The sequence below is a fragment of the Penaeus japonicus genome, unplaced genomic scaffold (assembly GCF_977035675.1).
Source record: "Penaeus japonicus unplaced genomic scaffold, GWHDUDI00000001_assembly GWHDUDI00000016, whole genome shotgun sequence".
Classification (NCBI taxonomy): domain Eukaryota; kingdom Metazoa; phylum Arthropoda; class Malacostraca; order Decapoda; family Penaeidae; genus Penaeus; species Penaeus japonicus.
The window spans coordinates 32,430,767-32,438,266 of NW_028234418.1; positions in this window are offsets into that span (position 1 = coordinate 32,430,767).

Here is a 7,500-nt window from a genome sequence, read left to right on the forward strand (position 1 = left end):
TGTGGGTGGTGTGTGTGTGTGACAAATCCATCCAAGTATCAATAGTTTGTTAGGAACATCTCGCGCGAAACCGCACATTAGATATTTGATACAGAATAATTATACTTCCATGCAATATCCCACATAACCCAAGCAACATGCATGATCGAAGAAATTTTTCCTCAGAAGAGATTTACCACATTAGCGGCAGAACATACAATCATTTCTTTCATTTTAGAAAATACTTTTGTAATTGATTGCATTCATTATTCTGACGTTGAGATTTGTGTTATGCTTCCGTCAAAAACAGATACAAATTTAAACCTGGAATACCAATAACAAACTTTTACGTAGTCAATAACCGCTGTGGAAATCACTTTTTCACTTTCTCTCTCCTTTTTTTCTCTCTTCTTTCTTCTTCCCTTTCTCTCTCTCATCTCCCTCTCTCTCTCGTTCTTTCTCTACGCTCTCTGTTCCTCTCCCCCATTGTCTCTCTCTCCGCTCTCTCTCTCTCCTCTCTCTCTCCGCCTCGGCTCTCTCTCTCTCTCTTTCCCTCTCTCGTCTCTCTCTCTCTCTCTTCTCTCACTCTCTCTCTCATCTCTCCTCCTCACTCTCTCTCTCTCTCTCTCTCTCTCTTCATTCTTTCTCGCTCGCTCTTTCCTCTCTCCATTGTCTCTCCTCTCGCTCTCCTCTCTCTCTTCTCTCTCTCTCTCTCTCTCTATCTCTCTCTTCTCCTCCTCCTCGCTCCTCTCTCCTCTCTCACACGTCTCCTCTTCGCTTTCTCTCACTGGACTCCTCACACTGTCTCTCTCTCACTCTCTCTCTCTCTCTCTCTCTCTCTCTCTCTCTCTCCTTCTCTCTATTTCCTCTCTCTCTCCTCAAGCGCTCTCTCTCTCCTTCTCTCTCTCTCTCTCTCTCATCCTCTCTCTATCTATCTATCGATCTCTATCTATCGTCTATCTATCTATCTCTATCTCAACTCTCTCTCCGCTCTTCTCGGTCATTCTCCTCAATTCATCTCTCTTGCTTACTCGCTTCTCTCTCTCTACCGTCTCACACTCTCTTCGTCTTCTCGTCTCTTCTGCTCCTCGTCTCTCTCACCTGTCTCTCTCTCTCTCTCTCTCAACTGTTCTGCTCCTCTGCTCATCCTCTCCTCTCTCCTACTCTCTCTTTCTCTCTTCGTTCTCTCCAGTCTGCTCTCTCCAGCTCGCTTTCTCTACCTCCTTCTCTCTCTCTCTCTCTCTCTCATCGTCTCTCTCTCTCTCGGATCATCTCTCTCTTCTCGTCCGACTTCACCTGCTCTCGTCCTCTCTACTCTCCCTGCGGGTAGGTTTCTGCTCAGGTAACTCTATACTCTCTCTCTCTCTCTGTCTCACTCTATCATATCAATCTTTCTCAGATCTATCTATCTCTATCTCTCACTCTCTCTGCGGTCTCTCCTTCCTGCTCTCTCTCTCTCTCCTCTCTCTCTCCTCTCTACTCCTCTCTCTCTCACTCACATCTATCTCTCTCTCTTGCGTCATGAGCTGTCCTCTCCACGCTCTCTCTCTCACTTGTCTCTCTCCATGCTCCAATGCCCTCTTCTCTTCTCCTCTCTCACTCTCCTCTTCTCCCTCTCCCTTCTCTTCTGTCTCTCTCCTCTCTCTCTCTCTTCACACACTCTCTCACTCTTCTCCTTATCTTCTTCCTTTCTCTCCTTATCTCTCGCTTCTCCTCTCTCTTTCTCTCTCTCTCTCGCTCTAGCTCGTCAGCCTTCTCGTCTCTCATCAATTCTCGTAGATCGCCGTCTCTCCATTAGTCTCTGCTCGCTCAATCCTCTCCTCGTCTCTCTTCTCTCTCTCTCTTCTCTTCCTACTCTCAACCTCCTCTCATCTCTCTCACTCTCTCAACGCATCTCTCCTTTAATCTCTACTTTCTCTCTTATCTTTCCTTCTCTCTCTCTCTACTGCTCTCTCCTCTCTTACATCCCTCTCAACTCCCCTCTTCTTCTCTTCTCACATCTCTCGTTGCGGCTCTCGTCGTCGTCTGTCTCCACTCAACAGCTCGGACTCTCTCTCTCCTTATGCTTCTCGGCTCCTCTCTCTTCTCCTCTTTCGCATCCCTCGTCTCTGGCACTTCCTCCTCACTCTCTCTCTCCTTCTCCGTCTCTCTATCTTCACTCCTTTTAATAAAAGAAATTAACAACCATCCATCATATAACTTTTAAAGGTTGAATTTCACAGGCATGACAATCCAGCGTTGGGATAAAGCATTCGCCCTTAAAAGCTTAGTCATTCTACCTGTGTACTGTCGCATACACCCGTTTCTGACGCACGGATCGACAATTAATCTCGTTTTAATCCAGCATCTATCTGCTAAGTCCCGAATATGCCTCTGGGGAATGACTTCCTGGCTTATTTGGAATGTGTTGGGGGAGCATAACAATAGCTAGTGCCTGTTGCAGAGAAAAGTTTTAGTAAAAGACCGTGGTAATGATTTATAGTTAAAACAGCGTTAATATAAGCTTAGTGATATGGTAGTGGCGGGGATGTCGATTAAGTGTTGGCAGGTTGCAATGCTTTTTCAAACTTTTTTCATGCGATGTAGTACCAGAGTTTTGGTTCATTACTCGCGTGGTTCTATTGGACTGAATACGATTTTTTTTTTTTTTTTTTTTCATGCCTGAACGAAAAAGTTTTTTTTTTTTTTTTTTTTTTTTTTTTTTGTCAGTATATCCTAGTGTTACTTTTTTCCTTTAGGTGTTCATTGTATGTTAATATTTAGTGGTTATTCTTATATTATATTATCTTTTTTTGATTATTCGTGGACTGTAATAACGGCTATGACTTCGTACAGAGCCAAAGAATTTCGTGCCTGAACGGAATGCATGCGAGAGAAGAGATGCGTTGCTCAGTAATCGGCTGCTACAATCACACTATATCAAAATATCATATATATTTTTTTTCATGACTAAGTTGATAAGTTTGATGTTAATGATAATCTGATAATTGACCGTTTGATTAAATGATGGCTATTATTGAAAATTTCAGTCACTATTTAGTTGACTCAAATAGTCATTTCAAACCCTTCCATTGCATAATCGGGCTTGACTTAAAAATATAGTTCCGTATATAACACTATTTCACCAATCTCTTTTTCAAAATAACTCACACCCAACAGGAATGACAACAAGGTGCGTTAAATAACAGGCCTGATACAGCTGCCTGGAAGACGCACAATAGATTCTATGACCTACGCGAGATTGCACTGAAGCCTGCAGTGTGCACTACAATGCAGGTTGCTTCCGAGAATCCGTTAAGATGCCACGTTTGCGAGCGACAGACATGATAGTGCTGCAAGACGGTGAAACTATCAAGCCGTAACCGACAGCCTCGTTTGTCTCTCTCCCACCGAGCTTCGTTCTTAACTAGGACGGGAAAATGAATCTTCCTAGGCGAAATTTCCATGAGTAGAAAGCTATCAATGGCATGTGTTAAGTCTCCGCTCATGATAAAGGGGACCAGTGTTCTACGTAGATTAGAAGACAGAAGGAATGATTGGCACGAGCAGCAGTTTAACACACCTGATCTCTTCATAACAGGCCACAGCAGCAAGGCAGACACACACACACACAAATAAGCACACACAAAAGATACCACACACACACACACACACACATTACACACACATACACTCCACACACCACACAAGGCACACCTCAACACACAACAAACACACACACACACATGGGCAACAAAAACACACACACAGGTGCCAAACAAACACAGAGAACACACATCAAAGATATCAAAATCTCGAATAACGTTGCGCTAAATATAACAGAGCGGCAAAACATAACCGGCCAATTACTGTAACATTCGATTAAATAATGTTCTTCTGATCCAGCCCCCTCGATCACACCTCTCGTGTCACGGATTAAAACAATTCATATCCAAAAAGCTTTTATAAAATAACATAAAAGGGTGAACCAGTTCTTCTCTTGTTTTTCCTCCTAGCATTGTGTCACTCAGTGCATATTAGGCACTTGAAAATCAAACTGTATCATACCTATCGGCACCAGATGACAGTATGTTCAAGGAACCAGGATATATATATATTATATATATATATACTATCTATATATATAGTTATTATATAGGATATATACTATTACTATTTACGTTATATATACATATATAATATAGATATAAATATATATATATATGAAATATATTGGATATATATATATATATACACATATATACATATATATTTCTTATATATGATATATATTTGATATATATTATAGATATGTTGAGTGGGGTGGGTGTGTGTGTGTGTGGGTGATGTGTGTGGGTGCTGTGTGTGTGTGTGTGTGTGGTGTGTGTGTGTGTGTGTGTGTGTTATGTATATATTCAGTAGCTTGATGAAGTATAATATATATATTGAATTATACACTATATATATGATATACATATAGATATGGCATGTCAAGTTTATTATAGTATATACTACTATATATATATGAGAATATATATATAATTTATAATGATATATAGACTACTATATACAAATATAATATATTGATAACTTAACTACAATATATTTATAATAATATATATATATATATTATTTTTATATATATATATTATATAACTAGCTACTACTACATAAAAATCATATTACGTCATGGTATATATAATTCATGTTATATAAATGTATATATATATGTATATATATTATGAATTTTTATATATATATATATTTATATATATATAGTTATATATAGATGTATATTTATATTTAATACTCATATGTATATATTATATGTATGATGTTTGTATATACGAATATATCAGATTATTTATATATAGATATATATATATTATATGATATACTATATATATAGTATATATGGATATATGTAGTTTATATAATATATTTTATCCATATATTATGTTACTATGTAATGTATAAATATATATATATTATATTCAGAATATAATATATACCTATATTTATAGTTATAATAAGAAATTGATATATATATATATATACATGTATATATATATGTATATATACATATATATGATATATATAGATATATATACTTATATATATATCATAGTGACGCATTATATTATATATATATAGGATATATTGTATCATTACATATGTATATATATATATATATGCAGTATATTCAGTATATGATAGTATATATATAGGGTTTATATTTTATGTTATACGGATATATGTAGTACCTTTGTATGCTATTATAATATATAGTGATCTATATGCGATATATATATATATATTATAGCCTATATATATATCGAATAGTATATATATTGATATGGTTAGTATAGGGAGGAATATGTATATACATATGTATCTATATAGCAGATATATGTATAGAATATATGACTATAACTGTATTTGTGTATAATAATAATATTCAACTAGAAATAGTAAGGTATAAAGGTATCATAAAGGATAATATATTATTTGATATATTATATATATTGTTATATATATATGTTTATAATATATACAAACAACATATGTATATATTACAATAGCCTCATACAATTATATATCTATATATATCGTATATATGATATTGCTATTACGTAATATATACATTTAGTATTTAGTATATATATATAGATAGTAATATATATATATTATTATACATATATATACATATATTTATACATATATATATATATATATATATATATATTATAGATATATAATATTATATTATAGTATATAATATATACTATACAAGAGAGAGAGATGAGAGAGAGAGAGAGAGTAAGGAGAGAGAGAGAGAGATGAGAGAGAAGAGCAGAGATAGAGGAGAGAAGAGAAAGAAGTCGAGAGAGAAAGAGGAGAGAGAGGAGAGAGCAACACCATCAAGCTGTCCAAAAAATCAACATAACGCCCATCTCATCAGCCTTAAAACTTCTATTCATTCGCACATAAAACTTTGAATACATCTTCATCCTACTCCTTCAACTGCATCTATGACGCAGACTATCAGTCAACTCTATTTCTACCCAGACAACCAACTTTACTCTACGCAAGAACTCTAACGGCGCACAACAAAATTACTATGAGCCCAACTCTAATAAAAATCATTGCTGGTCCAGATGGGGAGCCCCAGCCGTAGGTGTTATCATTTACAATGCGTTCAATACCAGTAGTCAGCAATAAATGAAGTAAACATAGATAAAATAATTTAGTGAATCGCAAGTTAGTGAGTACACAGCTAAAATAGATCACCTCGTCTTGTCTTCACAATAAAAGAATGCAAAAAATTTTAGCATCTTTTCATTAACTCCTACCAGAATTATTCTTCGAAGCAAAGACTAGAAAAAAACTTGTTCGACTGATGAATTAATATACATAGGTAATCCAAACCCATCGGCGAAGCCCAGTATTGGCCAGTGTGTCAATGGTAAAGGATATATAGAGCGCAAGAATGTTTTTTCTTTTTTTTTTTTTCAATTGAAATACACTAGGATTGGGTTAAGTTTATTTTTTTGTTCGTTCCCGTTTATCCCTTTTTTTATTCATTTATTCTTTGGATAAGAATTTCTCTTTGTAAATCACCAAATAGTCACTAAATTGGGTAAGAGGCATATTTATGTAAGCAAACCAAGCTAGAAAAATATATATTAATGATAATATAAAACCAGTGACGGCGCACAATGCAAAAGACAAGACTGGGAAGTCTTTTTTGGATATGTGCGATAATATATGTTATGCAACATACAGGATCCAGTGAAAAAAATATGCATCTCCCTTCTTTTTTCATCATAACTTACAACAGCGTTCTACACGATACATATAATATAAAAAACTCCTTCCTGAATTGGATAACAAAACGAGCAACAATAAAATTTTAAGTACAAGTCAACAACAATAGCAGTACCGCCGAGTAAATAGTACTAAAAAAAAAAGCAAAAAAAAAAAAAAATCATATCAGCTTACATATTGCCCAATTTATGTAAGGCTGGTCAAACACTATTGATAGCTTTTGGTCTCACTGCTGCATGGGACATACCACTAACGCGGTCGTTTGATATTTAGTATATTTCTTAAGACTTGTAAGAGTATAATTGAATAGAATAATTATGATCTGGTGATTAAACAAGTTGACGAGACCGGGTAAACTTGCAAACAAAATAACCGGGTTGGGCAGTGTATGTTGGGTAGAAAGTTCTGATAGGATATATTTAGACGTCGTATTTTTTTTAGTGTTTTTTGATATTGAGTGAAGATGTTATTACTTATGATCATGGAATGATTATATGAATTATGTGTCTGTGTGTGTGTGTGTGTGTGTGTATAGTGTCTTTATATATATATATATATATATTATATTATTTTAAAATACTTATATATATAATATATATATATATATATTATAATTTATATATAACAGGAATAATGATATATAGTTATATATAGGGTATATAATATCTTATATATATATAGTATTATATATATTAATATAGTTATATATATATA